This window comes from Aythya fuligula, chromosome 6, assembly GCF_009819795.1.
Source record: "Aythya fuligula isolate bAytFul2 chromosome 6, bAytFul2.pri, whole genome shotgun sequence".
Taxonomy (NCBI): Eukaryota; Metazoa; Chordata; class Aves; order Anseriformes; family Anatidae; genus Aythya; species Aythya fuligula.
In genome coordinates this window covers 19,993,400-20,007,431 of record NC_045564.1, presented here as the reverse complement: position 1 = coordinate 20,007,431, position 14,032 = coordinate 19,993,400, and the positions used below count along the sequence as shown (strand labels likewise).

Genomic DNA, 14,032 nt, shown 5'->3' with positions numbered 1-14,032 from the left:
CTTTTCACCAAAGCACATCTATTTTGCCCAGCCATATCAGCAGGTGTTGGCAAAATACAGCCTCTGCCTACATCCTGCCTCCCTATATTGCCACAGACAAAACACAACCCGCAAACATCATCAAGTGATGATGAGGCCAGAGCAATGTGTATAAATACAGTATTTTGCATGTACTGAGGCAACATACATCTACTGGGGGGAAGGAGGGGAAATTAAGAAAGAATATTATGCAAGAAAAACAGTTCCTATACATGCACAAATTCCTCTACTAAATTTTACAATTTTGTATTTAAAAATTTTAATTTTAATAATCTCTCATTTAATGCAAAGAAAATAAGATTTTTTTTCACCATACAGGGAAACTGAAATGAAATACATCAAGCACTGCCAACTGCTTACAGAAAACAAACTTTTTCCCACTTTAACACCTCTGCTATAGATGTTGAACATAACATGAGACTTCATTGTGTGAATATGATGTGAAGAATACAAGGAAATGGACAGAAAATGGCTAGACCAGTATAGAGTACTTGCAGTAACAGAGAGGGCATACATCTTGGGCTGCCTTTTTTAATTGGTAGTTTCCTTTTTGTAGCTGTATTTATAGTAAAATAGACTTATTTTCCAAAACTATTGCAGTATAAACTTCCATCAGAATTTGCCAGAGGTTTACTGTTTCTCTAAACATTGATAAATGTTTTCTTGTCACACAAAAAGGAAGATGCAAGTGATTCCTATTCTGCGGCCTTCAGCTGTGCAAGCAAGCAGTTACTTGTCACATGCAGGTGGACCCGCTTGTGTGGAGCAGGCAGGCAGCTGCAAGTGTTTGGAGTCACACTGACTTCATCCTTTGAAAACCTATTTCTTACAGCTTCAAACGAAGTAGCAGTGATAACAGTATCAAATGCTTTGAGATAATGCTAAATGAAGTTTTGAGGCTATGACAATGCAGAAATAATTCACTCTAAACATATATCCCCAATCCTAATGCATGAAGTTGGAAAATATTTGTGGCAAAATATAGCCAGGGTCTGACTCCACTGCCATTAAAATTGATGGGAAATTTACCACTAGCTTCCATGGTAGCAATTCATAAAAATGTAGTTACTGGGGAAGATAGAAGTAATTCATATGTATGAGTGCATGGATGCATATACATATTCATATAGATAATATAGCTCAGTGCTTTCCCTTTTTTCAAAATCAAGGTTCTTTTAAAAGAAAACTCCATCTTTTGTCTAATTTTATGTGCCTAAACTCATATATTTTAGTATCATGTCTTCATGTTTCCCATAAGCTTCTTTTACGTCTAAAAACAAAAAATATACCAGTAATAAAGTCTTCAACTTCTTCTATTTCTGCTATGTGTTAAATTTATATATATATATATACATATTTACACACACATTATGGCCAAGTTTCTGAAGAAAGGAAAGGAAAGGAAAGGAAAGGAAAGGAAAGGAAAGGAAAGGAAAGGAAAGGAAAGGAAAGGAAAGGAAAGGAAAGGAAAGGAAAGGAAAGGAAAGGAAAGGAAAGGAAAGGAAAGGAAAGGAAAGGAAAGGAAAGGAAAGGAAAGGAAAGGAAAGGAAAGGAAAGGAAAGGAAAGGAAAGGAAAGGAAAGGAAAGGAAAGGAAAAGAAAAGAAAAGAAAAGAAAAGAAAAGAAAAGAAAAGAAAAGAAAAGAAAAGAAAAGAAAAGAAAAGAGAAAAAAAAAAAGAAAAGAAACTTATCTTTGAATAGGATTTGAATTTCCTTACTCTATTAAATGCCAGCAGTAATTACAATGCAGGACTTTCTTTCATGCAATTTCTTTGGCTTTTTAAATCCAAAAAGTAGAAGGTTGATAGCAAATTCAAGTGAACATATTACATGGTTTATCTGGAAATACAGAGTTAGATTCAATTAAACACAATTAACCTCAAAAACTGCCACCACTCCTGAGGATGAATCACATCCCTCCTGCAGTGGGACGAGAGATCCAACGAGAGTCTCTCGACAGGCACGTACATCCTTCAGCCCAGAAGGACTGAGGCTGCAGAGCTCCTAAAGGCCCATTCTGTCCTGTTCACATCACTACAGGTAATTTGTGCCAGTGAAACACAAGCACTCCTCCTCTTTACAAGAGTTTATTGTACATAATGGGTAGAGGAATCAAAGGACCAGTGCACAGTAAGTTGTATGGGACTGATAAGCTCTATCTAGGAATGAGGGAGGCAAGAGATGCACACCAGATACGTAGAAATCAGAGGGCAATTCAGTAACTTAGAAGAGGATTCATTTTTGGCCTCTACAAAAACAGTTAACAAAGCCAGTTCCTGAAAGTCCAACTGCTCTGCCAGATGGAAGATTCTGGCAGAATTAGAGGAGACCTAAACCAGTAAGACTCTACAGAAATGTAGCAATATTCCTATAGAAGCTTCATATATCATAAACAAGTCAGTAATTAATGACATCCAGGCCTTCTTTACATGCTTCAGCAGTGTAAGTGACACCTTATGCTGGCTAAGAACCTTAGGATTCCCGTGCATTCTGGGTCCTCCAGAGGAAAGTGTGACAGTGTGACCAGCAGGGCTAGGCAGGTGATCGTCCCCCTGTACTCAGCTCTGGTGAGGCCGCACCTCGAGTACTGTGTTCAGTTTTGGGCCCCTCGCTACAAGAAGGACATGGAGGTGCTTGAGCGGGTGCAGAGAAGGGCGACGAAGCTGGTGAGGGGCCTGGAGAACAAGTCCTACGAGGAGCGGCTGAGGGAGCTGGGCTTGTTCAGCCTGGAGAAGAGGAGGCTCAGGGGCGACCTTATCACTCTTTATAGGTACCTCAAGGGAGGCTGTAGCGAGGTGGGGGTTGGCCTGTTCTCCCAAGTGCCTGGTGACAGGACGAGGGGGAATGGGCTTAAGTTGAGCCAGGGGAGTTTTAGGTTAGATGTTAGGAAGAACTTCTTTACCGAAAGGGTTGTTAGACATGGGAACGAGCTGCCCAGGGAAGTGGTGGAGTCACCATCCCTGGAGGTCTTTAAAAGACGTTTAGATGTAGAGCTTAGGGAAATGGTTTAGTGGGGACTCTTAGCGTTAAGTCAGAGGTTGGACTCGATGACCTTGAGGTCTCTTCCAACCTAGAAAATTCTGTGATTCTGTGAAAGACTGAACAAAGCAGTCCTGCAAAATATCTCAGAAATAAACCTTTCCTAGGATGCAGTTGAAGTGGTATTTTGGCTTTTCTAACTGGACAGCTGGGAATTGGAAACTGGAGGCATAATTTGTCCCCACAGTCATCTCCATTTGCTCATTTCCTGGAATCCTTCATTAAGCTAGCGATGCTTTTAACTTTTTACATCTCACCCTAAATCAGCCTATAGCAGGCACACATTCTTGTTAAGTTACATTCCAAACTTCCAGAGCCAATGGTCCCACAAAGTCCACTCTGTCACTCGTCTGTCTATGCACTGAATAACGAGCCTAGCCTACCTCTGAGTGCCATGCTCAGTTTTCCAGCTTTTATTCTAAAATACATTTCTTCAGATACATAACACTTGCTTTTCTTTAAAATCTGTTTTCCTTTATCTGAAAACCAGTGAAAATATCTAGAAGGATATTTAGCAAAACAAATAAGAAATGGATTTTGGCTACTCCTGTGTTATCTGAAGGAGAAGACAGAGTTAAGAAGCCTTAAACCACCGAAAAATAAATAACAACAAGAAACTGCTTGTGAGCTGCAAGATGAAAAACTGGAATTTGCAGAGTAATATTTTACAGAAAGCATTTAAGTGCCTAAAATGAGATGATCTTTTAGCATGAAGCACCTTCTCAGTGGTAGCTATAGTGTCAGTCCCATGACTGTTTAATCAATAGCACAACATTTGCAGTTACTCTGCAAAGGATTTCTGAAAAGATATAACACACTTGAATCACCATCTAATGTCACTAATCTTCAGATTAATATTATGCTCTAATAAGATTTAATGCTAGTGCTCTTTCAACAAGCAGATTTAGCTAGACAACTGAGGCAGAAGCATATTATTAATATGGGGGGGGGGAATGTTTACATTCAGAAAGGAAAAACATTGCGTATATCTGATGGAGTAGTTGTCAAAAATGTCAAAACATCAGGTCAAGGTAAAGGGGAATATTTTGAAGGGAGCTATACAAACAAGCCGTGAAAAGCGCCAATGTGTTGCCTATTCAGAGATTCACATAGTTCAGTAGTTAGATGCCATCCAAAATGTAGGAAAGGAATATTCATTTCTCTCCATTAACTTACCGACCTCATCTTTCACCCCCAGACATCACCTTAGGCAGAGCACTACTGGCTGTTTTAATGCAGTGCCTCTCTTTTTGTCTGTTAATACTTAGTTCACTTTGAAGGAGCAATTTCATGCCCACTCAGTATTCCAGCTCCTAGATCTGACACTCATCCTCTGTCTCCTGCCCTCTGTGACTGCGCAAGTATTTCACACAAAGTAAAATGCTAAATGAGAGGCTGCAATGATCTCTCCTGCTCCCTCCTTTGCAAAATCTTCTTGTAAGTACTTTTCAATCTGTACTGTCATGTCTACACTTTTCTAATAAATACCCATCTTTATCAGATCAAAAGTTTTGTTTTTCTCTTTTCTTGAGAATAAAAGTATTTAATCTAAACCAGGTTGTTCTCTCCTTCAGAACCCCACTTGCAGCTGTGAAAAAAATAAATTTTCACATAGTCTCAGTTTTCAGATGCTTCACTGCGCACTATTTCATCCATTTGTCATCTGCATTTCAAATGCACTGAATGATGTATAAGTCAATCAGGTAAAGAACCAGAATCATTCTTTGTTTTATATTATCTTCTTTAGAGATGATCTTTCAGTGAAGCAATTGCCAGAGCATGGCATATCCAACATTGGGTGGCAAACACGACATTCTTGAAATCTGTTGCACTAAAAGTGACTGAAATTATGCACAACTTCACCTACAGTAAACATTAACATTTTCATTCCTCCCTTCAAAGGGTGTCAAGAATCACATTGTCACAAAATCTCCCTTTCCATTAACCATTTGAAAATATTAAAAAAAAAAAAAAAAAGAAAGAAAAATGATCAAATAGAAAAGTACTACTGTGAGGTGGCTGAGCCTGCTACTGTAAAAAGTGACTTGTGCTAGAATGACATGAAAATGTTCTTAAGTGGCATTTGAGGAAGGGCAGTGACATTACTGCTTCCACCACAGAGACTAATTTGCACTGTGAAGTGAAATTCTGTTCCAGCATGATAACCTACGATCCCTGCCAAGGTATTAAACAGATGTGGTCACTACCTTAAGCTGAAGGTGCGTAATACACTGAGTACCAAATTGGACTGATTGCTGCATGGAAAGCAGGTGTGTTTATATAGCATAGTGATGTTGCCGAAAGATGGAAGGTAATTCTGAATTAGCTGCCTCACAGATCAGAACATCACAGTTGTAGCAGTGTGGCAATGTATCCAGGACACCCATTAAGAAACTTCCATTTCCCTTTTCTCCCTTCTTCTTAGGCCAATCTGACCTGAATATAAATTTTAAGAGACTGAAAGGTCATTTGAACACATGGATTTATTTGCTGATTTTGTTTTGGTTTGGTTTGGTTTTTGGGGGGAGGTCCTATATTCAGGAACACTTTAAAGGTTGTAGCTGTCATGCGAGCACAGCCCTTATTGGAGTAAATGCAAGCATAACAGGACAAATTAGCCACACTAACACAAGACTTACCCAAGCTGTGCTGCATCACATTGTATAGGGCAGTGCAGGCAACTGGCTCCAGCATCTTTTTGTATTGTATTGGGTATTGCCGCACTGGACTGGGGTGCTATAATGTGTTGTTGTAGCTCATGAAAAACAGATTTTTCTATCCTGATTAATACACTTTATTTATTTCAGATGTCTGTGAGTTATGTTAGCACTTACCATAAAGTACTTTACAATGTATATACAAAGGGAGTGCAAACAGCATACAGCCATATCTAAATTTCCCTTTTGATATATAAAGAGGCATACATATATTGCCTTCTTTTGAGGTCATACTTTTAAAACATGATTTACTTCAGTTGAAAGGAAAATATTTTAATAATATTTAAAAGCATAGCATATAAATTTGAATTCTAAAATGCTGTGGGATAAACAAAGTCTAAAACATTTTATGTTAATAAAATCTTCCTTTTCTGGCAATATGAAGGGTTCCAAAATTGTACACTTAGTGAGGAAAAAGTATTATGCAGTGACTTTTTTGCAAGTGTTTTCTAAGTAAATATTTTAGTAACAAAAGTTGTTTGTAGATTCTGGTGTCATCTAACAAAGTTTAAAAAATGTGGAAGAGACACCCAATGACTAATTTCAGTCAAATGAAATAGAAAAAGAATGAGGCAAAAAAGACCAACATTTGAAAGGGGATAGAGAAAGAACTCACAGAATATTTTTAGGATAAATAGAAAATAAAAAGGAGACAGGAGACAGTGTCTTCAGTTAGGAGACAGGAAATTTAATTCTGACAAGATAGAAGCATTAATGAAGACATCAAAATGAAATAAAATAGGAAAATAGAGGACACAGGAAGGAGAGGATTGACAAGCAGTGAGAAGGGCAGCAGAGGAGAACTAAGGCAAACACTATTCGAGTTTTAAAGACAGATATGATATGGTGAGGGAAGAGGGTTAAGAAAAGGGTTTGGACTTCAAGAAGTCCAAATATGAAGTACAAGACAGAAAAAACAGCAAATAAGTTGCACATTTAAACCAGAGTTTGCTTGCTAACAGGTACAGAGAGGGTTCCCCATTACCAGATGTAATTTGGAAATCAGATTTCTTACAGTTTGTAGCTGCCAAGGACAAACAGACCTGCCTCTCTATTTGCTGCTTTGGACACCACCAGCATAATTGCATGGGGATGAACTGGGTAAACTACAACTACTTTAAAGATATCCCTCCCAGCTAGAAAGACCAAGACGTCCTTGGCCAAGAGGCTCCCTGATCTCCTTCTCGATGGTGCTTATATAGACTTTTCATTTATCAGTTGGTTTAGGAGGAGAAATTACTTTCTATGCTTGCAAAGGTTGCATGCAGGCTTCTGTGCTTCCATAGGAAGCACTAGTACCTCGGGCAAACTCAGCTCCCTGCAGTCCCAGTTGCACACCAGGAGGAGGTGATAGGGCACGAGGGAAAACTCACACCATTCTTAGTTTTCCAGTGGCCTGTCATCTCACCCATCCTCAGGTACTCACTACTGCCTTCTGCCTTGCAGTGTAGCTACAACATTCATCTAAGGAATGAAAAGGAACAGCCTTTCAAAAAGCACCCTAAAAACTTAGAAAGAAAATGCAACATTATCCAGGAAAGATTCAGATGTTGGGCCCCAGAGACACATGAGGCAGATACAGTATTGGCTAGGAAAAAGGAGCAAGAGCAAAGGTATTCTTAGTGATACACAAAATATTAACAAAAAAGAAAAAAAAATGACTTAAGCAAGCATTGAAATTTATTTGCCACTGTTCCTATGACATGCACACTGGATTTAATGTGTAATCAGTGCTAATCCATTCCAAGCCTTGCAATAGCAGAAACGTTTAAGTCAGATCACAACTGGAATTACACAAATAATGAGAACAGCTCAGAGAAAGACTTTAGAAAGTCCTCTAAATATCATTCAGGACAAGAGTGAGATTACAAGAAATTTTGTGACCCCAAAAAACTGCTGGTCTCACTTCATTTCTGTCTTGTTACCCTTCAGGCAGAATTGGGATCTCTGCAGCTGGTTATGGTACCTGTTCCCTTTAACATAATGTCAATATTGGGGAAATGCATGTCAGCACAACTGCTCTAATTCTTTAAATCTTAACCATAAAGATTCTTTAATCCTGCCTACAGTTCAGACCAGGATTTGCATGACTGCAGAAGCCTAAATCAATTGTTCTGCTGGAAAAGAAAACACATAGTTTTAAAGGACTTTTTGACATTTTTTTGGTCCTGTTGCTTCACCTGTTGTTTATAAACAGATATACCAGTATGCTTTTATATCTCTTAGCATTTATACATTATTTAATATGATTATTTGCTTATAATTTAATTGGTGCTTTTCCTCTGAGAAGGCAAAACCGAAGCATCTGCAATCATTCATAACTATCCAGCTTGAAATGACCTACAATTACTCACATGGGTTTATTTAAAAAAAATAAATCTTAAGGACTGTGCAGCACTGATTGAGTAACCAGTTAATAACTTTTAATAGTTTTAAAGAAAAAAAAAAAAAAAAAAAACTATTTCCAAAAGAACACGAAGCCTGAAACTAATTGAAAAATAAATCAAATGAGCTCAACTTGCGAGCATGAAAATTATAATTTCTCCCTTTTCTACATAAACGTATCAAGAAAGTCCAATGAATTTCAGATAAGTAGCAACTCCTGTTAAATTACATGGAAATCTGAATATACAAACTCCTTCATCATCTTTTCCCAAAGTATTATAAAATCCAAATGTATTTTAAAGTTGCACCAGTACAGACCTGCTTGCTTCTCTAAAAGGCCACAAAATGCCACTGAAGTTAAAATGGATGAGTTAACCTTTTGAGAAGTACTCACAGCACCAAAATTGTTCTGACCTTTGACTGTACAATCCTTTAACTTTGCTAGCTATTCATTTAATGCCCATTTGTATTTTTTAAAATTATTATTACATGATTGAAAACATTTATTTGCCAATACATCACTAAGGCAGTGTAGCAGTTTGCTGGAATGAAGTATTTTTCTGTAGGCAGCTTCAATTTTTTAACCAATAATAAGGCAAAGATCTGGAGGTAGGGGAGGCAAAAACAGTGGGAGGTGGAGAAGCCCAAAGAGAATTAGTATGAATTATTTCTAAAATCATATTAATACATAAAGCTGCTTTGATTGATAGATAGGTGTGAGATTTAAAAAAGAAAAGGAAAAAAAAAAAAAAAAAAAGCTGTTGCTGGTTACAGCTCATCCTTTGGCAAGGAGCAAGGAAGGAAAGGTGAAACGTGCATCTCCACAACCTTAGAGCCTTCACTGCAGCTCTGAAAGGAGGGGAATAGGCTGCAGCCTGCATAGTAAGGTAGGACAGGGATTTCCACCTTGTTTCTGGTCATAATAAAATGGTACTTTCCTTGCCTTTGCAGTAAATTCAACGGTCATGTAAAAACAGCTTATCCCCAAACTCTTTTGAGGTCTGGCAGCTGATAAGGTTTACATGTGACAAGTCTCCCCCACAGACAGCTATTAACCTGCTGAACTCAATCAGCAGCCTGCTAGGTGAAGCACCAGCAACAGTGCATTTTGGTCAGCAAAGCGACTCTCAGGCACTTGTGCATATCCAGAATGGTTTTGCTGTATGCCCTGAGTGTAGCTCTAAGTTTGTAACACTATTTCAGTGAGTAAATGGCCAGTCCAGAAGGCTGAGGAAGTCAGAACATAGCTCTGCCCAAATCTCATGTATACATAAACCTCAAACGTACAAGTAATAGGAGAGGAAATAGACTCTAATGCCTAAAGGAGATACAAAAATCAGATGTGAAATTATCATATGCAGCTAGTAGAACAGCAATAGCAAAACAAAACTAGTACTTATATTAAGATCTAAAAGCAATAGGATACCAACCAGAGTGTAACTACCATGCAGGTCTTAGAAGGCCCACCTGTGCATTGGTAACTATAAGGCCAGAATGCAAAAGCACCCAAAATTCAGCAGCTCAGTTGCCCACACTTCTTTGAACACTTCCTTGTCAACTAGAATGTTTTGTTGCCACTTATAATAGAGGTGTGAGTTTGAAAACAATGCGAAACTTAGACAATCTAAGCATAATAATACAAAAAAAAATGCATCATGAGCGAGCTCTTAGATATTGAATAACTCTCTGAAACTACAATGCACTAACAAAGCAAGAACAAACTCAGTTTTAAACCACAAACAGTGCATGTAACTCTGTTTAAGAAAACCCAGTATTCAAAACACACCTTTTGGACAATAATGTTACTTTAACTGTTTTACAGGACTCTTAGAATAGCTCACAATATTATGTTTTTTACAGCATGGTGAAGGATAATTTTGCAGGCTTTTAGTTATTTTGCAGTTACTGTATTATTTACTGCAACTCTCATTTCTCTAACATTCTCAAGATAGAAACCTGGGACTTGACAGGGACTGTTGTTCCAGTATTGATGATTCTCTCAGCACACAAGAACTGTGAAAAGTCAGTCTTGCACTTAAACTTTGAGGAGATTTTAATGAGTAAAGAAGTAGTGGAACTTCCAGGAAGATCACTAGAAACAGGCTAACTTACGCAGGAGGAAAAAAAAATCCTAGAAACAAGAATTTTAATGGGAGGTTAAAAGCCATCACTGAAGTTTCTAAAGAGGTGAGAAAAATGATGTTAGCAGGTTTAAATCACAGAGGAAAGAAATTAAATACCAAAAAAAAAAAAAATGTAGACTGCTTCATTCCCAGTGGAAACACTTTAAATTAAAGCAGAGATGCAACAGTGAAACCTTGCAATTCTAACCTTTTGAGATCACGTCTGCTTTGCAAACTATTCACAAGGAATAACTGAACTCTCATCCTTCTGTCTTGTCCTGTGTACAGGGCTGAGAATTAAAGGCTAGATAGGTATTGAGAGAACCCCTTTTCTGGTTGTTCTCCTAGTATGAAGAGCAGGAATCCGATGCAGCCATTCATGAACATGAAGAACTAGACTGGAAATTTTTTATCTTAGAATAAGATGTTCCATTAGATATGTTATTAAGCTATCAGATTATTTATATAAGGATGTAGATATAGCATTATATATCATATCCTATGAAGTCAAGTCACAGCATTTTCCTTTCAATGAAATCTTGAAAATGTGTTTATTATAAACCCATATCTTATTCATCCCATTGTCTCCTCGGCTAGCTGGCAATTTGATACTTTTTAGTGAGAAACTATAAAGCTGGAAATATCCATTCCCTGTTTCGAACAACTATTAAAAAAAAAAAAATCTTGTTGGGTGTACACTGATGAAAACAAGAACCACTGTGTATTTACTCCTGCATATAGCAGAACCAGTGGGATACAGGACTCCAGAATGCCACAACTGCACTGTCCTGTAAAGTGCATCAAATAAGGCACAAAAAGAGTATCAAAGATTATATCAATATTTATTTTTTCTTTTTACAAAAATTTGTCATTTTTTTTCAAAATCAAGTCATCATGTAGAAAACTTAATGATTTCACTGAAATTGTAGCAGAATTCAATAGTGTATCTCCAGTAGAGGCTAGAAGAACTGGTCTTGCAGAAGGAAGCCTGCCTAGTTTTCTATCAGCACACATATCCACTTACCTGGCAACTTGCTGAAGGCTAAAATGCACCGTCTGAAAGATGCAAGTGCTGCATTTTCAGTTCATCACACAGTTTATCAAGTGTAAACCTAAATAACTTAATTCTCAGAGTATTGTAATTAAAAGTGCCTTATGTATATATAATATTTCCAAAACAAAACATATTCTTTAGATTTCTCACATTGTCCATCAGGATAGATTTAAGCTGAGTTAGCCTCCTGGAAGCCCTTTTCTGAAACGAAAATTGTCATAAATCCTTGTGGTTTTATTGGGTGAATGTCAGTGCCAATCTTGGGAGCGAAATCACCATTTCACTTGGCAACTAACTGCTGCTTAGGTCGCTGGGCCTTATGTAAAGAGACAGTAATGGAAACAGATTATCACCTTTATTCAGAATAAAGAGATCATACAGTTGTCTAAAACTTTACAACCCTATATAACTTAACAATTCCACATAGTTTAGAAATACATAATATATATTATGTATTATAATTATAATTATAATTTATATATTTATATATATAATTATATTATAATTATAATTATATAATAAAATAATATAATACATAATATATATTATGTATTTCTAAATTCAACAATTAAACAATTCCACCTTCTAATTTATTGAGATGCAAGGATGACTTGTTCCAAAGCAAGAATGGAAACAGTTGCCTAACTGCCAACATCAGTGCCAGAAATCAAAGATGTTTTCTCAAGATTTTCTGAACACCACCAAAAGATGTGTATTTAACTTTACATCTAATGTTCTTTTGATGACTGAGGAAAAAAGATGCAAAGTTCAACCACTTTCTCTCTGTTCAGTGCAGGAATGTTATGGTTCCGCAATGAAAAGAAAAGGTCAGCATCCAGGAATTATCAGATAAGAAGTGAAAACTTGTCATGTATCCCAGACATCAGGTTCTGCTACCCAGAGCTGCAGAGCTTTTATCTCATTCTGTGCTGCTGTGAACAGAGGTGATTGCTTCTTCCCATCACTAACATTGCAATGGTTCCAGGAATCAGTTAAAAATACATTTAATTGTTGATTTTTTTTTTTTTCCTGGCCATACATATTTAAAAGAAGAGTTTACAGCTGCCTGTTCATCCATCCTATGCATATTGCAGAACCTGGTCCTGCAATAAGCTGTACATATACTGCATTTCATGCACGAGCTTTTCTATGAGAAGAAAGGAATTTTGATCAATTTCCAATACAACAGGTGAAAAATAATTGAATAGTTTTTCAGGGATAGAGGAATTCTAGCTTGCTAATAAAAACATGTCCTTCCAATTAAACACCAGAATCAACCATCCCTAATGTGGCGTAATAGCAGGAATCAACCACCCCTCAGTGGCATAATAGCAGGAAGAATGTACAATATGACCTCAAGTAATGACCTCAAGTAATGCTGCTGTTCCTTTCTGAAACAGCACAGAGACATGAAACCCTAAGCATTAGACACAGAACACATGCTTCTAGGAATCAAAAGTATTTGTATCTTAAAAGTGGTGAGGTGCACAAATAAAGAGCATAAGAAAAGAAACTTTTCAAAAAAGCCTTTGGAGGACTCGAATTGAATAAATGATCCTGTGAGTTGAGAAATAAATAGTTCTGAAGGATGTGGTAAACTATTGTTTATCACTCTTTCTAAACGTGATATAGATATCTGGTTAATAATGCTCACATTTTGTTCTCAGTAGTGTACAAACTGGCATCTGAAAGTAATTTAGTCATTTGTAAAAACAACATATGTTCTTGTGATATGTGGGAAGGAATATCCTTTGAAAACTGGGTTTTCACTTTATTGGATAAAAAACTGTGAGAAACCCCCAAAAATATGCCAGCTGTTGATGAGCATAGACAAATTTATAGACTCCTGCACAAACTAAGTATTCTGCAAGTTTCCATAGGAGTGCTATTTTACTATTTGTTCATTTTTGTAAAGCTCCAGTTCCTGGATGGTTCATTCCAGTAAGACATTTTGGAAATAATTTCTACTGATAAACAGTGTCATGGAAAAAATGGCATTTTTTTCAGTGGGTTTTCAGAGTGTCATTTATGATCTGGCACTCTGATCAGGGTGCTATGTAAGATGCTGGAAAAATTATAAGCAGGTAGATGGGATTTCTGCCTCAGTGAGTTTACATTCAGTATGTGCAACTCACAGAATGGTATTGTTTTACAGTTCTGCTAAAAAAAAAAAAAAAAAAAAAAAAAAAAAAAAAAAAAAAAAACTCAGAAGGCCTACATTTTCTTTATAACACAAAAGTTCTGATTCCCCTGCAGTGGTCTCCAACCATAAAATAGCACTATGTTTATTCTGTAGCATGCAAGTAGGCTACAGCCAGCATTTCAAGGATCGCTGTTACCAGAGTGGTAATTCAGCAGCAGCAGCATTTACTGGCATGAAAGGCCAACTGCATTTGAAATAAAATAGCATGAGCGGTATGACCATATTGTTAATTCACACCAAAGCAGCTACACACACTAGTATTACAAGACATTCATATATCATCCTACCTGAAAATTTTTACCTGAAAAATAAGCACTGGCCACGCTCTTCACATTCATTACCTGTTGCCAGCCAGACTGACCTCACTGCCTACCTAAGATCTGGCAAACACTTGGAGATGTGCTTACGTTTAGATACATGAATAATCCAGCACAGCCGACTGGGACATCTTATCTGCTTGAATGCAAGCAAGC

The 14,032-nt window shown here is 37.2% G+C and overlaps 1 protein-coding gene across 1 annotated transcript in view; it reads left to right on the top strand.

Moving 5' to 3' along the window:
• B3GALT1 (beta-1,3-galactosyltransferase 1) overlaps positions 1-14,032 on the top strand; it is a 202,651-nt gene that overhangs the window by 108,734 nt on the left and 79,885 nt on the right. The gene's annotated exons all lie outside the window — the stretch shown is intronic.